Here is an 11244-nt window from a genome sequence, read left to right as displayed (position 1 = left end):
ATTACTCATCCGTTTCAGCAATCAATGAGGAATATACTTTCATTTTGTATAGAGCAGTTCTACATCTCTTTCCCTTTTCCTTCCTATCTCCTTCCCCATGCCTCATTTATGAGATGGTCTCATGGAGCCCAGGCTAGCCTTGAACTCCTGACCCTTTAGTCTCTAACCTTCCAGGGCTAGGGTTACAGGCATGTGCACAGTGAGTGCTTTGTTCGACGCTTTCTGTCCTCCCCCAAGTAGATCTGTTGTAGATTATTTTAAGATGTGTTATATTCATTTATGCTGTGGAACATCTGTTTAATGATGCAAGGATGTGTTGCATTCCTTTATGTTGCATTTGTTTAACTCTGCGAAGCTGTTACTTTGCCTGCCTAAAACACCTGATTGGTCTAATAAAGAGCTGAACAGCCAATAAACAGCAGGGCAGGAGAAAGGACAGGTGGGGCTGGCAGGCAGAGAGAATAGGAGAAAAGAGAGGAGTGAGAAAATAAGGGGCCAGCCACCCAGCCACAGAGTAAGAGTGATAGTAAGATATACAGAAGAAAAGGAAAAAGCCCAGAGGCAAAAGGTAAATAGGGTAATTTAAGGAAAGCTGGCTAGAAACAAGCCAAGCTAAGGTTGGGCATTTATAAGTAAGAATTAAGCCTCCCTGTGTATGATATATGTGGGAGTTGGATAGTGGACCCCTAACAGAGCTAAAGAACTCAAAGAATAAAATAACAACCAACAACTTGGTCTTTTTCCTGAGGACATTTCTAAGAAAATTATGACACTATGGGGTTCTTGATAAGCACCATGTGACTAATTCATTCAATAAATATGTCGTGAGCACACACCTACTGGAAAGTCACTTTATGCAGACTGGAACACCAGGTGGCAACCTTTCCAAGACAAACTTTCAGTTTACCAAAGTCTAACTACTGACCTTTGACCCAGATTAAAAGATAACCCATACAAACCAATGGCACATCAGCAAGTCCTTCAGCGCTTTCAAAGACTGAAGAATATCTGAGGCAACAAAAGACAAAATAAAGCAGATAACCTGACGGGCAAATTAAAGCTCAACAGAAAATGTGTGCAGGAGTTTAATGTAGGTTCATTCATCTGTGAATGAATGCAGGAAGAGGTTATTCAAGGAAAAGTCACTCCTTTTGGAGAAATGGCCACTGGTAGGTTGTTGATGCTCCAGCAGGTGGACTCACACACATGGGCACATGGGCAACATTAAGTGGACTCAGAGGATTATTCACAACAAAAACAGAATGCATGAAGTTGAGAAGATGGCACCAGGGACCTCTCCAGGGAGTTGTTGATGGGATGAAACTGTCAATGGATATAATCAAAATATATTATCTAAACATATAAGCTCTTCAAAGAATAAAAAATATTTTAAAAGGTACTCGTTGAGATAATGTGGTGGTTTCAATAAGAATATCCCCCATAGGCTCATATAATTGAATGCTTAGTCATCAAGGAGTAGCATTATTGAGAGGATTAAAAGGATTAGGCAGTGGGGCCTTGCAGGAGGAAATGCATCACTGGGGGTGGGCAGTGAGGTTTCAAAAGCCCATGCCAAGTCCAAAGACTTTTCTCTCTGCCTATGGATCAGCATGTAGTTTCAACTACTGTTCCAGAGTCTGCCGGCATGCCACCATGCTTTGTGCCACAATGATAATGGGCTAAGCTCTGACACTGAAAACAAGCCCTTGATTAAATGCTTTCTCTTGTAATGGTTTCCCTGATCATGGTGTCTCTTTACAGCATTAGAACAATGGCTAGATAGTTAGGCTGTGGTTCAAGTCATATAGTTCAAGTCAGGAATCAGTTGTAGGCCAAATTTAACATACACACTATCTGATGTATTTTTTTATTTTCCCAAAATATTTTTATTAATTATTTGAAAATTTCATACAACATACCTTGGTCACACTTGCTTCATATTCCTCCCTGGTCCACCCACACCCTTGTGCCATTCTCCCCCAGAATAGAAAAAATACACTACAACAAGTCAAATATGTGTTGCCCATATCCTCATTGGAGCATGGTCAGACTTGTAGTGGCCAGCCACTTAAAAAGGAGTCCTTCCCCAAACCCCCACCTGAAGCCATGAAATATGAAGAGCTACAATTAAGCATATTTATTACAATTTCCAAGGACTCTCTTCAGTTAGGTCCTGTCTAGAGAGTGGCACAGAAGCCTTCAATGTCTGTCATTTTCAGTTATGATTCTGCAGTCATGGACACTACTACAAAAGAAGCTTCTTTGACAAGAAATGTCAGTGGCAGTACAGATCACAGACTTCCACATGCTTTCCAGCAGCAGAATGGATCAAAGACTTCCACATGCTTTCCAGCAGCAGCACAGGTCATGGTCCTCAAGATTTCTGGTGACAGCTTAGATGACATCCATCTGGTCCCTAACTTCAACACAGATCACCAACAAACATGTCTGCAGGAGGCATCACTGATCAATAACACCAGGATGCCTTCTTGTGGCAGTACTGACCACAGACAACAACACAGTTTCCATCAGAGGCTGGGTCATGGATATCTAAGTGGTCTTCAGCAGGCGGCCCAGAGCACGAATATAAACGTGGTTTTTGGTGGTAGCAAGGACAAAGATGTCAACATGGTCTCCAGCACCAGGATGGCTTAACGACATCAAAATGGTTTCTGCTGGCAGCTTGGATCATGCATATCGACCTACTCCCCAGCACCAGCACAGAGTACAGTCATCATTGTCATCATTATGGATTCAAGTGGCAACGTGGACCATGGACATCCACAAGGTCTAAGATTCCAACACAGACTATGACCATAAACATGGTTATAAACGGCAGCATGGATGAGTGACATCAACATAATTTTAGATGTTAAGTCAGATAATGAACATCAACATCGTTAACACAGGCAACAGGGATCAGTGACATCAACATGGATGGAAGTCTGTGGCAGATCATGTACATCAACTTAGTTTCCAGTGGCAGACTGATCACAGAAATCAACATCGTATGCATTGTCAACACAGGACACTTACATGAACTGGGTCTCAGGTGATAGCATGCACCACTGATTTCAGCATTGTCTCAGATGATTGCAGACTACAGACTACAGTATGGCTACAAGTGGTAGCAGGGTTCAGTAACATCAAACACGCAGATCAGTGACGTCAACAAAGTTTCAGACGGTAGTTCGAATCATGGATACCAGCAAGACTAAGAGAGGCAGTGAGAATCAGTCACATCGATATGGTTGCCTATGTCAGTACAGATCAGGGATATCAACTTAGTTTCAGGTGGCAGTCAGATCATGGAAATCAATATTGTACAGATGGGCGACACAAGAAACTTACTTGAACTGGGTCTCAGGTAGTAGTATGGATGAATGACTTCAACATTGTTTCAGATCACAGTGTAGATTGCAGACATCAATATGGTTACAGGTGGTAGCAAAATTAAGTAACCTCAACATGGTTGACAGCTCCAACACATCAGTAACATCAACAAAGTTGTGGAGAGTAGGTTGGATGATGAACATCAATGTGGTTAGAAGATGCAGCAAGAAACAGGGACATCAACATGATTTCCTGCAGCAGCATGCATCAGGAATGTCAAATTAGTTCTGGATGGCATGTGGGATCAAGGAAATCAACATTATTCATGTTGGCAGCACAGAATACTTACCTCAGTGTGGCCTCAGGTGGCAGGACAGAACATGGACAGCAACATCGTATCCAGGGGCAACAAGGACCACAGGCATCAATATGGCTTCCAGAAACAGCAGGGATTGAGTGGTAGGGCAGATCATTGGCAGCAACATAGCTAACAGAGGCAGCAATGATTGGGGTCAGCAAAGTGTTTGCCAGTGGGCATACAAATCAGTGATATCAACATAGCTTTGGGGGGTAGATCAAATCCCAGACAACAACATGGTTAACAGAGGCAGCACAGATCTGGGACAGCAGCATGGTTACTGGTATCAGTATGGAACAAGGACAATCACCTGGTCTCTAGTGGTGGCAAAGGCAAAATGTATCAATGTAGCTTTCAGAATAAGAAGGATCATGGAAATGACAAGGTGTCCAGCACAAAGAGAGACTAGATGCATCAACATGGTTACCAGTGGCAGCATAGCCTCTGTTGGCACATTGAGACAGGGACATCAACATGCTTACCAGAAGTCAGAAAGATCCATGACATCAGCAAAGTTTTGAATGGAAGATTGGATCATGGATATCACCATAGTTAAAACATGCGGCAAGGATCAGTGACATCAATATGGTGGCCTGCAGAAGCATGGGTGATGAAGTACAACTTAGTTTGGGATAGTAGGTTAGATCAAGGAGAAGAACACACTTCACATTGGCAACAAAAACATTTACCTCAGCATGGATTCAGGAGTCAGGACAGAACATCGACATCAACATCATATCCAGGGGCACCAAGGACCACAGACATCAACACGGCTTCCAGAAGCAGTAGGGACAGCATGGTCGGTCAGATCATGGTAATCAACATGATAAACAAAGATGCAAGGATCAGTGATATCAACATGGTATCAGGGACAGAATGAATTATGGATATCAACTTAGGTTCAGACCATAGGTCAACTCATGGAAATCAATAGTCTTCATGCTGGCAACACAGAAAACTTACCTCAGCATGGTCTCAGGTGGCAGAACAAACCATTTAACATCAGCATCTTATCCAGGAGCAAAACATACCACAAGGCATCAACATGGCCTTCAAACCAATAGGAACAGCATGGTAAGGCTCACGACAGACATCAACATGGAAAAGGAGGCAGCAGGCAGCAGTGACATCAACAAGGTTACAGGTGGCAGCATGTACTATAGATAGCAACATAGTTTCAGATGGCAGCTGAGATCACGGAAAGTAACATTCATGAAGATGGCAACACAGAACTCTTGAATCAACATGGTCTCAGGTGACAGAAGAGATGATGGACATCAATGTCATATCCATGGGTAAGAAAGACCACAAGCATCAATAAGGCTTCCAGAAATAGTAGGAATACCATAGTAGGTCCATCTGATAATGGACATCCATTTGGTTAACAGAGGTACTTGGGATCAAAGACATCAACATAGTTTTAGGTGCCATCATAAATTATGGATTTCATCTTACTTTTGGATGGTGAGTTGAATCTTGGAAATTAGCATTTTGCATATTGGCAACACAGAACACTTACTTTAGTGTGGTCACAAGGGACAGGAGAGATCTTGGAAATCAACAATGTATGCAGTGGTAGGAAGGACTATACACATCAACATGGCTTCCAGAAATAGTAGGAATAGCATGTTAGGTCCTATGTTAGACATCAATCTGGTTAACAGAGGCATGTGGGATCAATGGCATCAACGTGGTTGCAGGTGGCAGGCAGCATGAATCATGGATATCAACTTATTTTCAGATTGTAGATTAAATTTTGAAAATTGACATTTTCCTCATTGGCAACAGAGGCAACAGGGATCAATAAAATGAGCATGGATGCAGGTGACACCAGGAATTATGGGTATAAAATTAGTTTCCAAGACTGATGAAATCTTGGAAATTTAACATTTCAATGGTTAAATCTTGGAACTTAACATTCTTCAAGTTGGCAGCACAGAATACATAATTTAACAAGGTCAAAGACAGCAGGAGAGATCACAGGAATCAATATGGTATCTACTGGTACAAAAACAATGGGCATCATCGTGGATTCCAAATGTGGTAGGAATATCATTATAATTCCAATCATAAACATCAACATGTCTAACAGAGGCAGGAGGGATCAATGACTTCAACATGTTTGGAGGTGGCACCATGCATTGTGAATAGCAACTTAGTTTCAGTTGGTATTTCTTTTCTTGGAAATTTATTATTCCTCACGTTGGCAACACAGACACTTACATTAGTATGTTCATAAGGGGCCAGAGAGGTAATGGCCATCAAGATGTTATCCCATGGAAACAAGGACCACAAGCATCAACATGGCTTTAGAACCAATAGGAATGCATGGGAGTCCATTCATAGACATTAACAGTGTTAATAGAGGCAGAAGGGATCAATGGCATCAGCATGGGTATAGATGGCAGCATGAATTATGGATATCTGCTAAGTTACCAAAGGTTCATTAAATCTTGGGAATTGCCATTCTACACATTGGCAATAAGGAACACTTACCTTATCTTGGTCACTCATAGCAGGAGAGATCATGGAAATCAATTTGGTACCCAGTGGTAAGAAGATCATGAGCATCAACACTGCTTCCAGAAGTAGTAGGAATAGCCTTGTACATCTGATCACCAACATCCACATGTTTAACAAATGCAGCAGGGATCAATGATATCAACTTATTTGGAGGTAGCAGCATGCATTTAGGATATTAACTTAGTTTCTGTTGGTATTTCAATTCTTGGAAATTTACATTCTTCACGTTGGCAACAGAAAAGTTATTATGGTCATATGAGGCAAAAGAGGCCATGGCAATCAAGATGTTATCCCATGGTAACAAGGACCACTTATATCAATATGGATTTCAGAACCATTAGGAATGCATGGGAAGTCCATTCATGGACATCAACAGGGTTCACAGAGGCCCAAGGATCAATGGCAGCAGCATGGTAGCAGGTGGCAGCATGAATTATGTGTATCAACTTAGTTACCAACGATTGGTTAAATCTTGGAAATTAACATTCTACACATTGGAAACAAGAAACACTTAAATTAACATGGTCATAGGCAGCAGGAGAGATCATGGAAATCCACCTGGTACCCAGTGGTAAGAAGATGATGAGCATCAACACTGTTTCCAGAAGTAGTAGGAATAGCATTGCAGTTCTGATCATGGGACATCCATAGGGTTAACTGAGGCAGCAGGGCAAATCCACCTGGTTTCAGGTAGTAGCATGTAGAATGGATAGCCATATAGTTTCCAATGGTAGTTGAGATCAGAGAAATTAACATTCTTCATGTTGGAAAGACAGAACTCTTGCATCAACATGTTCTCAGGTAGCAGGACAGATGATGGACTTCAACATCAGATCCATGGGCAAGAACAACCCTGGCATCAACATGGCTTCCAAACGTAGTAGTAATAACATGGTAGGTCCACTCACTCATGGACATTCACATGATTAACAGAGGCAGCAAGGATCAATGACAGCAACTTGTTTGGAGGTGGCAGCAAGTATTCCAGATATCAACTTAGTTTCAGCTGATATTTCAATTCTTGGAAATTTATATTCTTCACATTGGCAACACAGAACACTTACCTTAATATGGTCATAAGGGGCCAGAAAGGTCATGGCCATCAAGATGTTTCTCATGGTAACAAAGAGCACATGCACCAACATGGCTTACAGAACCAACAGGAATGCATTGGAGGTGCATTCATAGACTTCAACAGGGTTAACAGTGGATACAGGGGTCAATGGCATCAGCATGGGTGCAAGTGGCAGCATCAATTATGGATATCTGCTTAGTTACCACTGCTTGTTAAATCTTGAAAACTAACATTCTACATGCTGTCAAGAAGGAACACTTACCTTAACATGGTCACTAATAGCAGGAGAGATTATGGAAATCAACCTGGTGTCCAGTGGTAAGAAGATCATGAGCATCAACACTGCTTCCAGAAGTAGTAGGAATAGCATTGTACTTCTGATCATGGACATCCATAAGGTTAACAGAGTCAGCAGGGATCAATGACATCAACTTGTGTGGAGGTAGCAGCATGTATTCAGGATATCATACTAGTTTCAGTTGGTATTTCAATTCTTGGAAATCACATTCTTCACATTGGCAATAGAGAACACTTACCTTAATACGGTCATAGGGGTAGAGAATTCATGGCAATCAAGATGTTATCCCATTGGAAAAAGGACCACATGCATCAAAATGGCTTGCAGAAGCAATAAGAATGCATGGAAAGTCCATTCATTACTATCAACAGGGTTTGCAGAAGCAGCACTGACCAATAGCAGCAGCATAGGGGCAGGTGGCAGCATGAATTATGCATATCAACTTAGTTACCAACAGTTGGTTATTCTTCGAAATTACCATTCTACACACTGGCAACAAGGAACCTTAAGGTGGTGACTAGTAGCAGGAGTGATCATAGAAATCAACCCGGTGTCCAGTGGTAAGAAGATCATGAGTATCATACTGCTTCCAGTAGTAGTAGGAATAGCATTCTAGTTCTGATCATGGACATTCATATGATTAACAGAGTCAGCAGGGATCAATTAAATCCTCATGGTTGCAGGTGCCAGTATGTAGAACGATAGCAACATAGTTTAGATGGTAGCTGAGGGATCAGGGAAATTAACATTCTTCACATTGGCAACACAGAACTCTTGCATCAACATGGTCTCAGGTAACAGGACAGATGATGGACATCAACATCAGATCCATGGGCAAGAATGAATCCTGGAATCAACATGGCTCCCAGAAATAGTAGGACTAGTATGAGAGGTCTGCTCATGGTCATCCAAATGCTTAACAGACACAGCAAGGATTGAAGACATCAACTTGTTTGAGATTGCAGCATGCATTCCGATATCAACTTAGTTTCAGTTGATATTTCAATTCTTGGAAATTTATACTCTTCACATTGGAAACAATACTTACCTTAACATGGTCCTAAGAAGGAGAGGTCATGGCCTTCAAGATGTTATCCCGTGGAAACAAGGACCTCATGCATCAACATGGCTTTAGAACCAATAGGAATGCATTGGAGGTCCACTGATAGACATCAACAGGGTTAATAAAGGCAGCAGGGATCAATGGCAGCAGCATGGTAGGAGGTGGCAGCATGAATTATGGATATCATCTTAGATACCACTGCTTGTTAAATCTTGGAAATTAAAATTCTACACATTGGCAACAAGGAACACTTACCTTAACATGGTCACTCATAGCAAGAGAGATCATGGAAATCCACCTGGTGTCCAGTGGTTTAGAAGATCATGAGTATTACATTGCTACCAGAAATAGTAGGAATAGCACTCTAATTCCAGTCATGGACATCCATATGGTTTACAGAGGCAGCAGGGATCAATTAAACCACATGGTTTCAGGTGACAGCATGTAGAATGGATAGCAGCATAGTTTAAGATGCTAGGAGCTGTCAGCAGGGAAATCAACACTCTTCACCTTGGTAAGATGGAACTCAACATGGTCTCAGGTAACAGGACAGATGATGAAAATCAACATAAGACCCATGGGCAAAAAAGAACTCTGGCATCAACATGGCTTTCAGAAATAGTAGGAATAGCATGGTAGGATAGCTCCTGGACATCCAAGTGTTTACCAGACACAGCAGGGATCAATGACATCAACTTGTTCAGAAGGGATAGCATGCATTCTGAACATCAAACTAGTTTCAGTTGGTAGATCAATTCTTGGAAATTTACATTCTTCACATTTGTAATATAGAACACTTACCCAAATATGGTCATATGGGGACACAGAATTTAAGGCAATCAGGATGCTATCCAGTGGTAAAATGGACCATGTGCACCAACACGGATTACTGAACCAATAGGAATGTATTGGAGGTGCATTTGTAGACATCAACAGGGTTAACAGTGGATTCAGGGATCAATGGCATCAGCATGGGTGCAAGTGGCAGCAAGAATTATGGATATCTGCTTAGTTACCAACATGTGGTTAAATCTTGGGAATTACCATTCTATATATTTCCAAAAGGGAACACTTACCTTAACATGATCACACATAACAGGAGAGATCATGGAAATCAATCTGGTGTCCATGGTAAGAAGATCATGAGCATCAACATTGCTTCCAGTAGTAGTAGGAATAGCATAGTAGTTCTGATCATGGACATCCATATGGTTAACAGACAGCAAGGATCAATTAAATTCACATGGTTTCAGGCAGCATCATGTAGAATGGATAGCAACATGGTTTCTGCTGGTAGTTGTGATCATAAAATTAATATTCTTCATGTTGGCAACACAGAACTCTTGCATCTACATGGTCTCAGCTGATAGGGTGAATGACAGACTTCAACATCAGATCCACGAGCAAGAAGAACCCTCATCAATAAGACTTCTAAAATAGTAGAAATAACATGGTAGGTCCACTCATGGACATCCATATGTTTAACAAAGGCAGCAGGGATCAATGGCATCAACTTGTCTGGAGGTGGCAGGATGTATTCTGGATTTCAACTTAGTTTCAGTTGGTATTTCAGTTCTTAGAAATTTACATTCTTCACTATGGCAACACAGAACACTTACCTTAGTTGGTCATAAAGGGCCAGAAAGGTCATGGCATTCAGGATGTTATCCCATGGTAAAAAGGACCACATGCATCAACATGGCTTTAGAACCAATAGGAATGCATGGGAGGTCCATTCATGGACATCAACAGGGTTAACAGAGGCAGCAGCATGGTTGCAGGGGGCAGCATGAATTATGCATATCAGCTTACTTACCAATGCTTGGTTAAATCTTGGAAATTACCATTCTACACATTGGCAACAAGCAACACTTAAACATTAACATGGACAGGTAGAAGGAGAGATCATGGAAATCCACCTGGTATCCAGTGGTAAGATGATCATGGGCATCAACATTGCTTCCAGAAGTAGTAGGAATAGTGTTATAATCTGATCATGGACATTCATATGGTAAACAGAAGCAGCAGGGAACAATTAAATCCACATGGTTTCAGGTGGCAGCATGTAGAATGGATAGCAACGTAACTTCATATGGTAGTTGAGATCAGGGAAATTAACATTCATTATGTTGGCAACACAGAACTCTTACATCAACATGGTCTCAGGTGCCAGGACAGATGATGGACTTCAACATCAGATCCATATGCAAGAAAAAACCCTGGCTCAACATTGCTTCCAGAAGTAATAGGATAGCATGTAGGTCTGCTCATGTACATCCACATGTTTAACAGAGAGAGCAGGGATGAATGACATCATCTTGGTTGAGGTGGCAGCATGCTTTCTGGATAACAACATAGTTTCCCTTGGTATTTCACTTCTTGGAAACTTACATTCTTCACGTTGGCAATAGAGAACCATTATCTTAATATGATCATAAGGGCTGGAGAGGTTATTGCAATAAAAATATTATCCTAATGTAATGAGGATGACTTGATCAACATGGCTTCCTGAAGTATTAGGAAGAGTAAGGTATGTCCATTCATAGACATCAACAAGGTAAACAGAGGTATCAGGGCTGAATGATATCAACACG

At 41.4% G+C, this 11244-nt stretch overlaps 1 long non-coding RNA gene across 2 annotated transcripts; it reads right to left on the bottom strand.

The window, feature by feature from the left end:
* Positions 1-1924: 1924 nt before the first annotated feature.
* LOC118571207 lies at positions 1925-10559 on the bottom strand. Of its 2 annotated transcripts, XR_004943299.1 has the most exons (5): positions 4381-10559; positions 4174-4284; positions 3683-3820; positions 3352-3585; positions 1925-3255 (listed from the first exon to the last, which is right to left on the bottom strand). It is a non-coding gene; the product is annotated as an uncharacterized LOC118571207 (long non-coding RNA). The 2 variants fall into 2 exon arrangements; XR_004943298.1 differs by having other exon boundaries at positions 1925-3585.
* Between the last annotated feature and the right edge of the window lie 685 nt (positions 10560-11244).

This window comes from Onychomys torridus, chromosome 20 (genome assembly GCF_903995425.1).
Source record: "Onychomys torridus chromosome 20, mOncTor1.1, whole genome shotgun sequence".
Classification (NCBI taxonomy): domain Eukaryota; kingdom Metazoa; phylum Chordata; class Mammalia; order Rodentia; family Cricetidae; genus Onychomys; species Onychomys torridus.
This window is presented reverse-complemented; position numbering and strand designations above follow the sequence as displayed.